We start from the raw sequence: 14,185 nt of genomic DNA, 5'->3' as shown, positions 1-14,185 counted from the left end.
CTGCCGGCAGACAACTATGCCACCACCTGGCACTGGCGCTAGTCGCATTTTGGAAGCTCCTTTACGCAGGAACCACACATGACTCCCCTCCAGGGTCATACACGTCTGTTGCCAGCTGCGCCGCGTCCTGCCCCCGGTGCCCGACTTTGCGAATGCCCTTAATACTGGCACCACGCATGCCTCCCCACCAGGGTCATACACGTCTGCTGCTAGCCGCGCCACGTCCTGCTCCCGGTGCCCGACTTTGCGAATGCCCTTAATACTGGCACCACACATGCCTCCCCTCCAGGGTCAAACACGCCTGCTGCCAGCCGTGCCGCGTCTGCCTCCCGATGTCTTACTTGCGAATGCCTCCGAGACACCGGAGTGCACTCTCCCCTCACTTGCCGACACTGGTCCTCCACCGTAACACAGCCATGCCGCACACAGCATTATGAGGCATCAGCACCTCACTGAGTACCACCCTGTCGCCGAGTTCAGTGCATGCAGGCTCCCTTAGGAGCAAGCTTACTTTCAAGCAGCGAGCTCACACCCTTGGCCGCAGTTCCCACCAGTTGTCTCTGGCACAACCAGCCATGATCCGCCAGCTAGATGGCGATCATCCAGGTCCCCAACCGGGTGTTTTCACGCCCCTTCCAGCCCCCACACAAGTGGCACACCAGCCTCTTTGTGCTGGCAGCCATTATTTAAGGCCCTTCTCCCGCACTTATTTTGCAAGCCAGGCCCATCAGTCATCTACTCGTCCGCAGTGCCACTGATCATGATTCGCCAGCAATTTGGCAACCATGCATGCCTCCAACCGGGTACATTCACGCCCCTTCCAGCCCCTACACTAGTGGCTCCCTGCTCAACCCAATACAGTTTCCCTTCACGCTGATTGCCATTATCTAATGCTCCTTTCACACTATTGCTTTGCAAGCCAGGCCCAACAGTCAACAGTAGAATCTTGTCGGTTAATGACATACGTCTGGGGTCTTCAGCTTTGATACACATCTGCGTGCACACACCAGTACCTTTCACTTGACAGCAAATTATCATTCATATCTTTCGCAGAGTCCTAACTTGTGCCATCTGACATCCTACTCGCACTCACGCTCTCTCTTTGAATCCCTCTCTTGGTATCTCTTGTTTTTAAAACCATATGCCTCCTTTTAGCAGGTTTTGGTGCATGTACCACATGGCTAATATGCCGGGCCAGACATGGTGAATTGGACAACCGACAGTGGTGAGTCACACCTCCTTCATGACTACACATTTATCAAATATGTGCATGTGTTATAGAAAATTATCATAGGAGGTTTCAAAATTGTATGCTTGACTCTGGCTTTATGTACATAGAGTATGCAATAGGTGACATCATGCCTTTTTGTCTCCATTATAGGTTGTATGCAATACATACTGAACAGTCAATTATACTGGTTCAGTATTATACTCTTCATTTACTCACATGTTTTTTCATGTTTTTTTAATGTATTTGCACGTATTTATTGCAGTAGCTGAATAACTGATCATGAAGAAGGACGTGACACTATCTATGTTTTTTGGCCGAAACATGTTGGTCGAGTGATTTACACAACTGTCTCTAATGTCGGCACTTGTATTATCAGCTTTTCACTGTTTTTAATCCTGACACCGGGTAGCCGTATCAAGCTACACATAGCTAACCCTGTAGCCAGTTTTAAATTGTCACATCACAGGACTGCACTTTCTTACACACACAAGCTTTACATAGGGGTTTAGTATATCCCACCTGACTCATTAAAAACATCTCTGAGCTCCTCCTTCGTAGAGAGGGGGTTGTAGCCCACGTATAGACTAGGTCTATCACGTGAGGTGGCACCCATATGATGAAGCACGACACCTCTGGTGTGTGAGGGGCACCACCCTGAAAACTGGAAACCCCTTGTTTTTGCATGTCAGAGCACATTTAGACAGCTAGACTACCTCCTCTTAGTCCGGACTCGTGGCCCCTTTTCTGTGTGATATTAATTTGGCAGGGAGCTGGTCCCCACAGGTCCTTAAACCTCCTCCAGCCCCCAAGTGTATTGATGGGTGAATAAACCTTCCTGCTTGGAAAGGTTTATTTGTTAGAAAATTGGTGCAGAAACGGATTAATATGTATAGTTAGTCACAAGACTTTTCAAATAACAGGTAGAGAAACTTTCATTATGAAAAATCATGGATAGGAGTTTGCAAGCTTTATTCTGAAGTAATTAGAAAACTATATCACTGATGGGTACACTGTGTCTTTTCAAATATTTTGGTTTTGTAAATAGGTTAGCCTTGGATAAGGCTGGATAGGCCATTTATGATTTGGATGTACATATTGTTCACTGCCCTCCCTCTCTCACTAACCTTCACTTTCGCACATTGCTGCACTTATCCCTCCCTTCCCTTTTAGGGCACCTCTTCACTGTTTTATTGACACATGTGCTGCTTTTGAACATGAAAATACATGTTCAATATGAATATATATGTTTAACATGAAATAATATTGATTGCAATTGATTTAAAAGTGATGCTGATGTTCATGTTATAATTCGTTCTCACTGGGACCACTCCCTTTATGTACCTTCCACAGAGGAGAGTAAAGCATCAGGGACATCCTAGTACACACACGACCGAAAACCAATGACACAAGGGGATCCCAAATGCGCCTCTTTCCAGTGCAAGGACACCACTCATGTGGGAGTTGCAGTGTTTGCTCCCTCACAAGAACAACACACACCATCACATTTGACGACAACACCACTTGGGATCTGAGACAGTTTACCAACTGCAACACGGAGTGCATGGTATACATGATAACCTGGTGTTGCAATTTACACCACATTGGGATTAAGTATGGGCGGAAAATCCGTTCCGCTCGCGGATTTTGCGGATTTTCGGTAATTTCGCAATCCGCGACATTCGCGAATTTCCCGCAAAATCCGCAAATCCGCGAGCAGCGGATTTTATGGCTTGCTCGCACTGTTCGCGTGAGTTCGCGGCTTCCCAGTTCAACTTCGCGCCCCGCGAATAAGCGCTAAATTGCAGAAATACGATCTTAGCAAAACTGAAACTACTTACCAGGTTCAAAAGTTCAAGCTCATCATTAGTAGCCATTTCCTGTAGTGCTTCCTGAGGGGCCCCTCCAGAGTTCAGTTGCCTACTTGCAACTATTATGTGACCCTGCTCTGACCCTCAGAATAGTTACACATATGCCACAAAGGTCCTGAATTACAGCTAAGGGAGACAAGCAGGAGCCAGGCTGGAAGTTCAAATCCAGTGACACATTAATCAGCCCCTAATTCATTATTGTCAGTTGGGGCAGGGCAGGTGTTGTAACTAATTTTGCAACAATGAAAGCACTTAGCAAGTGCAAAAGATCACTAATCAGGAAGCACTAAGGAAGCAGGTGCCAGCTAAAAAAATATTCTGTGACACATTAATCAGCCCCAAATTAATTCAGGTCACTTGAGGCAGGGAAGGTGTGCTTTGCTTTGCCACAATAATGTACACTAGACAACCAGAGGGTGCTGTGATGAAACAGAGGGTGGCATGGGTGAGCCAGAGGGTGGCATGTGGTGACAGAGGGTGGCAGTGATGAAGCAGAGTGTCCCAAACAGGCTGGACACGTAGAAACAACAAGTTCGCAAAACTTGCGACCCGACAGGTAAGTTCGCGTTTGCGAAATTGTACAAAAACCCTCGCGACCTGGCAGAAACCCGCGCGAACACAAAAAAAATCCGCAAATTCGCGAGAATTCGCGGATTTTGCGGATTGCGAGTTCGCAAATCCGCAAAATTCGCGAACGCGAGATTCGCAAAATTCGCCCATGCTTAATTGGGATGACCAGCAGGAAAATCAAAGTGAGAATCAGCCAACATCGCAGCAACTTACGATGTAGACAAGCTACCACAAAAATGTAATCTCATTACATTGATCAGAATCACACCACAAGTGACTTCAACTGGGTCATCCTGGAGCGGGTGCACCAAGAATCAAATCTATTTAAAAAAGAACAACAATCGATATTCCGCCTAAAAACGCACATTATTGGTCTTCATAAAAAGATATCCCCTGAAATCACTTCATTAAATAATATGGCCCCCTATTTTTCCACAACATCAACATCTTAAACAGAGCACTAATCTCCCATTTCTCCTTTGTCCAATATTTAGGCATTTAAGAATTTGTCAATCTTTTTATTCATCTACCCACGCAGAATCAGGGTCACAAACTCTTATCCCTGATTTCATATTGTTTTTCCTAATAATGTTCATAATGCAAGTTTCGGTACCCATATTTTACTTTATAAATTGCATAGTTTTGGTCGGTGAATAGTGTACATTTGTCCACCTTGTGGCTGTTGTTTTCCCACCCCGCTACTTGTACTGCTATATGGATCCTTTCACTATTGCCCATATGTTTTGTTTGAATGCTCTATTTCTTTCATCCCTCTCCTGCCACTCTGCTGGCACATGGCACTCCTTGCATTTCAGTTAATCTCCCTTTGCCTTCCTCCAACAACACCTTCCACCCCTTGCAGCGTATTTCTTTCCGGCGTCAATGTTGATGATCGCACCACTCCCCTTGTGTCTCTCTTTTATGGTCGTCACTCTCTTCATCTTGTGTTTATTGTGCGCCCCAGCCTAACGTGTCTAGCGGCTACTCTTTTATTAATCCTTCTGATCATACAGGGCTACAAGTATTCAAAAGAGGTCTGAAGTTTAAGGTAAGCAGTTGCAGCATTTACATTACTCCATTCAGAGAGAAAATGTACTGAGTTATTACAAAATAAGCACAGCTTATCTTTCGAGCAGTGACCTCTTCTCTGCATATGCTTTCACTCCTGTTTATACCTTAAACCATGATTGTTTTATGCAGAGAACATAACTACATGTAGGAACAGATTAGGAACGCACAACTTCAAAGAGATGTTGATAACAGATTATTTTAAATTGAGCGCCCACCAGGGACTCAAAATGGAGGACTATAGTGGTCAGCAATACATTGGCGTTTTGTGCCGCAACAGATGTTACAAACGAATTGCGCTGTATCTATTTACCCCTGTGAGTAGTCGACTCCTGTCAAGACTGCAGTGCCCGGGACAATGTCTTTTAGAGGGAGACCATTACCGTCAGTGAAGTGGCAGCAGACGCACAATATGGTCATTAAGTGTAGGGTGCTCCTTTGTCAGACAGGGCACTGGAGCTCTTCAGTTGCAAGTTGCAGACTCCCAGTTGTCCAATCTGTGCTATGATGCTGCTTGTTCTGGATGTGCTCTGGGTCAGTATCTTTTATAGACAGACCTGCTTCATTGGATCCAGAAGCAGCGCGTCTGTGCCAAGAGCTTGCTCGTCTCTACAGTGAGCAGGCTCTAGGTTGCTGTGTTGCTAGACTGCCTCTGGGCTCTCACTGCATAAGTAGCCAGGTCTGGTGGCTCAGTGGACTAATGTGTCCACTGCAGGGGCCTATGTTCGAGCTCATGGTCACAGGCTTAAATCCCGGCGGTACACTCAGCCTTTCATCCAACTGAGATCGATAAAATGAGTGCCATTGAGATGGGTAACAAGAAACATCTGTTATTCAGCGCCAAGTTACCTACGGGTGAACGTGCGCTTTACAAATACACATGTTAATCTGTTTGTGTTTTGAAACACAGCGGTGCTGCTTTGAAACATCTTTTGATTTCCTCTTGTAAGCATTTACAATCCTTTATTGAAACTGGTGCATGGAACTAGCAAAAACGTTGTAAATATTTGATGTCATCTGCACCAAAAAAATGGTGCCTTTGATGTTCTTCTGTATTTAAAGTCTGTTCAGTATGTTTGAATTTGAATAGGGTACTTGAGATCCAGGGCATATAAAAATAATGGTGCAGCCTTGTGTTTGTTTGAAATGATGCAGTACTTTCTGTGTTTACACTTCTTGAATGTAGTTGGCTGTGCAAGAACGTATGCCCATGGATGGAACAATAACAATACATAAGTGATCCTTGAGGACTCATTTAACTTCTTTTAGAATTTTGAATTCGTCACATCAGTGAACATAATTCCACATAACTCAAGAAATGTTATCAAAGCAAGTATTTTTTATCATAGATTTGATCTAGACACATAATCAAATATCTTTATAACAAAGCATGGGATAATAATCCATCATTCAAATCATGTATGGCAACCCAATGTCTACTGCCTTATCGTTTCTAACATCTGAAGTAGTATCTAACACGTTTTGCACCAAAATATATGGGCAATGTTAACACTTTAGCCATATATTCACATTACTTATTAGTATTCATGCAGTTTCAAACACATTCAATGGTAATTGTATACACAAGAAAATTTTGTTGCGTCGACGTTTCGGTCTCACAAACTTTAAATCCTAGAGACCATCCTCAGGACATGTTTTGCACCACGAATAGGGATGACAGGTAATTAAAACCTCAACTGTAGTGTCCTTCCGCCTCTCTTTTTAGTAGGTACATGAAGACTGCACTTTAATCTGCCAGTATTTTATTTAAGGAACGCTGTGTAAATCTGTTCTATACTCGCCAAACTAGTCGACTCGAAAAAAGGTGCAAAAGGTGTCAAATACTACTGCAGATGTACGAAACGATAAGGCAGTAGACATTGGGTTGCCATACATGATTTGAATGATGGATTATTACCCCATGCTTTGTTATAAAGATATTTGATTATGTGTCTAGATCAAATTTATGATAAAAAATACTTGCTTTGATAACATTTCTTGAGTTATGTGGAATTATGTTCACTGATGTGACAAATTCAAAATTCTAAAAAAAGTTAAATGAGTCCTCAAGGATCACTTATGTACTGTTATTGAATATACCCAGTTCCTTGTGGAATAGTGGGTTGCCCTATTGCTGTGTTGGACATGGATGGAACAGCTTGGAAACATAATGCCTCAGGATGCTTGCATAGTTTAACAACAGTCCATGTCCATGTACAGAGATAGAAAGTGATACCTAATTTTGTTTTGCCTTGTCTGCCCCTTCTTCCTGCTCACTGCTTTCAGCCATTCACTCACAGTTGCCCCCCCCCCCTTACAGCTGTGGATGGCACTCCAGGAGAGACCAGCTCATGAGAGTGCCCATGCAGCCAGGACTGAGCAGTGGGTGTGACTTCAAACAATTATCATATTTCAGGCTTTCAAAGTCTCACTCACCCTCAGACATCACACACTGAATGCCAGTTGGTATGCGCTACTGGAAAATGTTCCACACACCTTTACATTATCATATAACAGAGCGTTCCAAATGTACATCTGATCAGTAGAATTGGCACACCAGTGGCAGCTGGTTCTTGGCCATAATACTCTGTCCGTCTTCTTGGAGGTTTTTTTTCCAGATCAAATCATGCAGTTTAATGTTATTTTTCTAAATTAAATGTGTCAAAAAGCCACGGGCTCCAAAAGGGCAGTTATTACATATTAAAGTCTTTTTTATGGCATGGCACCCTAATGAAGGTTAATGTGCACCATGAGCTAATCTCATATTCAAAATGTGCTGTGGATTCCCTGTATGCTAATAATTATAAAGATTGTGCCAGAATAAGTATTTTGTAATAGGTGCACACAATGCTAAAATTTACATACACTGTCCAGAATTTTGCCAATGATTGCATATCTATTCATGACAATAAATAGCTTGGGGCCCACCTACTAGAACAGTTACATCTCCTTCCACCAACCATCCAAAAACCTGCACTCCACAGGACTCCTACTCACACATCGTACACACACATAGAACCAGATCAGGAGAATGAGCATTCTCTCATCGCTCCTAAACCATAGAACGACTTTCCACTCCACATCAGAGCCTCCTCCTCTCTTCTTGAATTCTGAAAAACCTGGCTTATCAATTAAACAACCTACCATAGACAGGCCTAGGCACACATCTAGTCAGCGCCAGGATGCCCTCACCACGGTCTACCCTCAAAATCTGCAAAAATAACAGTTGATGGACAGAATGCAGAACAATGTCATACATTCACTCCAGTACAGAGATCTGGGCCTAAGCCATCGTTTTTTTGCTTACCATGCCATTCCAATTTGAACCCAGCCATATGCAAATCAGTCTTGACCCTGTCCCTCATTGGAACAATCCAGCCCGAACTGCCCAGCTAGGTCCACCCTGGACTGGAAAAAAGCATCCTAGGACCGGTTTCGGGGTTTCACCCCTCTTCAGCCAGTATAGCTTGATTCCAGTGGCACGGAGAGCACGGGACCCATGTATGGGCATACCCGTCCCACTCGGGGTGAAAAATGCAAAAACAACAGTTGATGGACAGAATGCAGAACAATATTATACATTCACCCCAGTACAGAGATCTGGGCCTAAATCCATTGTTTTTTTCCTCACCATGCCATTCCAGTTTGAACCCAGCCATATGCACTTCAGTCTTGACCCTGTGCCTCATGGGAACAGTCCAGCCCGAACTGCCAAGCCAGGTCCTCCCTGGACTGGAAACAGCCAGAATAGCTTGATTCCAGTGGCATGGAGAGCATGGGACCCACATCTGGGCATCTGTTGTGTCTCTCATAGTGTATGTCTGATGAATGTGTTGTAATTCAGGCACTATTTCCCAACCTCCACCCTCCCGTTTATGCCCCCCCCCTATAGCATTTAAAAATAGAAAAACAGCAGGGGGTTGGCTTACCGCCAAGGGGAATAGCTGCTCGGTAGCTTAGCTCCGGAGCGCCACTCCAAAATCATCCTGTTTTTCCTGGGTTCCCCTGGCATGATCGCTGCCCCGTTGCCCTTACAGTGGTGCATAGGACTCCAGCGCTCTCTCGGCGAACTTTGAGGCAGATTGGCAGACCGGAGCGCCGTGGGCAGTCCCGCCAAGGGCCGGGCGATGCGACCCCGGGCAAGAAGCACGCAAGACTGCGGCTGTGGCTTAGACCTGCGGAGAGAAGGAAACTGGTGAGAGGGGCATGAGAGGGCACGGTGCCCCAGCCGAGCGTCGGCGACGTCGGCAGTGACCCACTGGGTGCCGGTAGGGGTGCCGGTGACTTGGCCCCACATGAGCGCTACGTGAGGCCGCGGCTGCGGCCCACTCCAGCAATACCTGCGCAACCAGGGAGTGAGGCCTGAAAGTTGCATACAGCCCCAGCGTAGAGTCTGGCATAGCTGTGGGGACCCTCCGCATGACAATAGGAGTAGCGAGAGCCGAGTGAGGACCGAGACGGCCCCAGCAGCGAGACACCACTGACCCTGTAAAGAGTGTGCATATGCAGGAGCGGCCGGCGGCCCTAGGCACTTTAGTCCGATTTATTGTGGTGGGCAGCCTGAAGATAGCAGTGTCACCTTTGGGCAATCGAAGGGCCGTATGAGTGGACCTAGAGCAATCTACGCATATCACAATTGGATGTCCCTGAACTGTACTTCCTAACTGAAACACTGAGGCCAGGTGGCAACTTTGGGTGGGTGCCTGGAGGCCCGAAGGACAGCTGACCCCTGCAGAGAAGCAGACCCTGATTTTGGTGGGCTAAGAGGATAAAGGCTGTCTCGGCGCAACACGGGGGCCCCGGGCGCCTGGTGGGAGAGATCTGGGTGTCTGGACCCCCTGAGGTTTTTTACCCCTCTCAGGGCCTGGTCAGAGCCCCTGGTGTGGACGGTGTTGCTGACAGCCGGCAGATAGGACGCATAATCTAGCCTTGGTCCCCTACTGCGGTGCATCTTGTGTGAGCGTACACCACTGAAACTGCCTCAGCGCAGTGCTTTCAGTGGTACGCCCGGGGGTCTGGGGTGCTCCCTGAAAGCCGACAGGCCGAGTGGACGACCCCACTGTAGGTGGCGTGGAGTAACGGGCGCACCACAGCTCAGAGGGTTAGTAACGACACAGGATCCATTGCGTCCGGGCGCACTAACCGTACTGTGACTCAGTAAAAGAGGGCAACCGGCAAGGCTACCATCCAATCCACGCCTTTTTCTGCACAGATCTTTGCTACTTTTGTCTTAATTGTCTGATTATGTCTTTCTACAAGGCCTGCTGCTTCAGGGTGTCGTACACAATGGAACTTCCAGTTATATCCTAACAGAAGAGACACTTGTTTCATTAATTCAGAAGAAAAAGGCTGACCATTGTCTGAGTAAACGACACGGGGCAATCCGTATCTAGGAAAGAATTCACGCACCAATTGCCTGGCAGTTGTCATAGCAGTATAATCTGGGACTGGATACGCTTCTGTCCATCTAGTTAGTGCACACACAACTACCAGGACATACTTGTAACCTCTACATCTGTCCATTTGGATATAATCCATCTGGAGGACCTCAAAAGGGTAGTCAGGAGGATGAAATCCGCCTTGTTCCACCGGGATGCCTTTACCTGGATTGAACTGACAACAGATCATACATGTTCTTACTTTTTGTTTCGCTGCTGCACGCAGGTGCTTGTTAAACCAGATATTCTGTAAGCTGTCTATCATTGCCTTCTCACCCAAGTGTGCTGGACTATGTGCTGTGTTTATGATCACTTGTACCATTGCATCAGGAAGAAACTATGTGGCTTTGCCCTTAGTCAACCAACCTTGGTCAGTCTGGACCCCTTCTTGTTCAGTCCATTTCTTTATTTCATCTGAAGTGGCATGTGTCTGTATGTCGAGTACATCTTGAGAAGGATCCCTGACTGTCATACTTTTTGTCAGTAATGGTACCTCTGTCTTTGTCGTGTCTGTTGTCGTCTGGGCTGTAAGTTTAGCAGTTCGGTCTGCCAGGTCATTACCCTGGGAAATGGTGTCTGTAGCTTTGGTATGTGCTTTGCATTTCAGGATGGCTATGGCTGCAGGTAAATGTATTGCTTCCAACAGGGCCTGAATAAGCGGGCCGTGCTGAATTTTGGCCCCATGAGAGGTCAAGAAACCTCTCTCCCTCCATAGTACTCCAAAATCATGAACTATGCCAAAAGCATATTGTGAATCTGTATAAATGTTCACTTTCAAGTGCTTAGCTCTTATGCAGGCTTGTGTCAGAGCGATGAGCTCTGCTGCTTGTGCTGACAGTATGTCTATTCTTTGTGTCTCTATGACTTCAGTAGCAGTGGTCACGGCATATGCTGCCACTAATTCTCCCGCACTCGTTCTCATGCATGATCCATCTACATAGAGTGTTAGGTCAGGGTCTGGGAGAGCAACATCTGTCAGGTCTTGTCTTGGTTTCGTCACTATATTCATTATTTCCACACAGTCATGTGGTCCGGTGTCTACTGTACTTGAGGGCAAAAGTGTAGCAGGATTAAGAATGTTACATCATCTGATCTCTATGTGTGGTTGAAATAACGTCAGTTCATATCCTGTCAGTCTCGCTACGGTCAAGTGTTGTGTCTGTGTCCTGTTCAAGAGAACTTCCACTGCATACGGTACCTGTACTGTCAGGGGGTGTCCCAGCACTATCGAGTCACTTTGTCTTATGGCTAGGGCTGTTGCCGCAACCGATTTCAGGCACGCAGGCAGGGCCTGGGCCACTGGGTCCAGTGTGCTAGAAAAATAAGCACAAGGCTTGTGCTTTCCTGCTTGATCTTGTGTGAGGACAGATAATGCTGTTCCATCCCGTTCAGTTACGAAAAGCATAAAGGGTTTGCTGTAACTAGGAGTCGCTAAAACTGGCGCTTGACATAAGGCTCTTTTTAATTCCTCAAATGCCAAGGTGTGTTCTTGTGTCCAAGGGAGGACAGTCGAAGACGCTGCCTCCTGTGTTGTCAACTGTATGAGTGGTTTGGCTAGATAGGCATACTGGGGAATCCACTGCCTGCAGTATGAAGTGAGGCCAATGAAGGCCCGCACTTCCTTTTGTGTCTTGGGCTGTGAAAGGTTAGAAATTAACTGAATACGTTCTTGTGTCAGCTGTCTACCCCTCTTGGACAGCAAGTGTCCAAGGTACACCACTTGCTGTGCACAGAATTGTAACTTTGAAGGGGACACTTTGTGCCCCTTGTCTGCCAGAAAGTGTAAGACCGTCAGTGATGCATCTTCGCAGTCTGTTTCTGATCGTGCTGTAATGAGGATGTCGTCTACGTACTGGAGCAGTGCAGTGTTGGCAGGCATATTAATACTGTCCAGTTGTCTTTTTAACGCTTGACTGTAAATGCTAGGACTTTCTGTAAAGCCCTGTGGTGCTCTCGTGAATTTAAAGCTGCGTCCTTTTAAACTGAATCCGAAAAGGTATTGGCTGTCTGGATAAATTGGAACTCTGAAAAAGGCATTCTTCAAGTCAATGACTGTAAAGAACGTGGCCTCAGAATCAATAGCAGTCAGTAATGAAGAAATGTCTGGGACCACTGGGTATTGTGGGACTACGCATTTATTCAAATCTCGAAGGTCAACAACTAGTCTGTAAACTGGTGGTGCATTAGGGTCTGATCGTTTAAGGATAGGAAGGACAGGTGAGTTACAAACATTCGAGTCAGTCTCCACCACCACCCCTTGTGCAATGAGTTTGTCAATAATTTTCAATAAGGCCACTTCGGCATCAGGTGGTAACTTGTACTGTCGTATACGTGGTAGTACTACTCCTGCTTTGAGAGTGACCCTGTGTGGTGTTATGTTCATGTAACCTACGTCAGTCGGACCTTGTGCCCATAGTTGCTTTGGTACATTCTGGAGTCTGTGGTCAAAATCTGTCAACACATAATGACCCTTAAAATCACATGAGAAGAATCGCACTTCCTCTGGAGAACAACAGATAACTTCTCCTAGTTCTTTTAATGTCTTAATACCAAGTAAGTTTTCTGGACATGATTTAGTAAGTAACAAGTCTGTGGTACGTGACAGTGGACCAACCCCGAGGGAGACTGGTTTTGATACTTCATTAACAAATGGCTTTCCTGAAAATCCCAGGGAAACATTCTGTGAGCCCGAGAGAGGTGCCCCTGGAACCTCGTCATGGCTGATGGTAGTTCTGCTCGCCCCTGTGTCAATCAGAAATTTTCTGTCCTGTCCCAGTACACGACCATGTACATAGGGACCTTCTTGATCTACTGGAACCTGAATAAGGGGCAAGCCATCTTCCCTCTCAAGGCTGTTTCATGAGAATGATTGGTATTCTGGATAATCTGACTGCGTGTACTGATACATTTGTGGTGTGGCATGAACAGGCGGTGGTGGGGGTGGAAAAGTCGCTATTGTCTGTTGTGTGCTCTGTTGGGTGCTATTTTGTCTAGGATTGTGTGGTCGTTCTTTTGTTTTGCCTGTAGCTATATTGTGTTTCAGGACAGCACATTCCTTTACATAGTGACCTGGTTGTTTGCAATAATTACAGTTCCCTTTGACAGGTGTCGTGCCATTTTTGTTCGTGTTTGCCGGTACCGTTTGGGCAACCAGCACCTTCATTTTTGTCTCTTTCATGCGTCTCTTTTCCTGATCCTGCTCTTCTCTAATCCTGTTCTGGTGATATTGTAGCATTTGCAACATTTGTGAAGGGCTGTTTGCTTGCCAAGTACTCTCAACCTTCAGTACTCTATTCTTGATCTGGGGTAGGGAATTCTCTACTAATTTGCTCACGAAAAGATGGGGATATGATTCGCTACCGGCCTTAAGGCCACTATTAATAGTAAAGCATTTCTCGAATATAGAATAGAAATCACTTGTGTCCTCTTCTTGTTTTTGTTTACAGGCTGAAATAGCATCCCAGTCTTCCTTTTTAGTAGTCAATAGTCTCGGCAAAACCTGTATTAGGAGTTCAGGTAGTTCTTTAGCTTTGTCACCAAGACCAACCCCCGGGGCTCTGTCTTTATCCTGTTTCCAATGCTTCCCAGCTTAACTTTTTCTCGCCCACCTCCCAGTCCTTTTCCTTAAGCTTTTCATAAATGCCTGCTGGCAATAGTACTTTCAATAGTTTCAGAATGTCAGCGTACGTATAATCTCCGATGGGGAGAATGTCTTTTAATTCTCGGTGAAACCCCCCCGGGTCATTATCATGGGAAGGCAACATCTTTTTCATTTCTAGTATTTCTAACCCGTTGAAGCACATTGTTTGCATTTTTGACGGGATGTACCTCTCGTAGGGGGTTCTGTCTGTCTACGTATAAGTGCTTTCTGTCGTGGTGTGGGACGGGAAGCATGCATGTGGTCAGAGAATTTAAGTACTTATGTCGTTGATCCAGGATGACGTTAATTAATTCAGTACCCAGGCCTGTCCATCTGTCTAGAAGTATGTCGTCCAGTAATTTATACAATT

This window comes from Lissotriton vulgaris, chromosome 4_1 (assembly GCF_964263255.1).
Source record: "Lissotriton vulgaris chromosome 4_1, aLisVul1.2, whole genome shotgun sequence".
Taxonomy (NCBI): Eukaryota; Metazoa; Chordata; class Amphibia; order Caudata; family Salamandridae; genus Lissotriton; species Lissotriton vulgaris.
Note: the sequence above shows the minus strand (reverse complement) of the source record.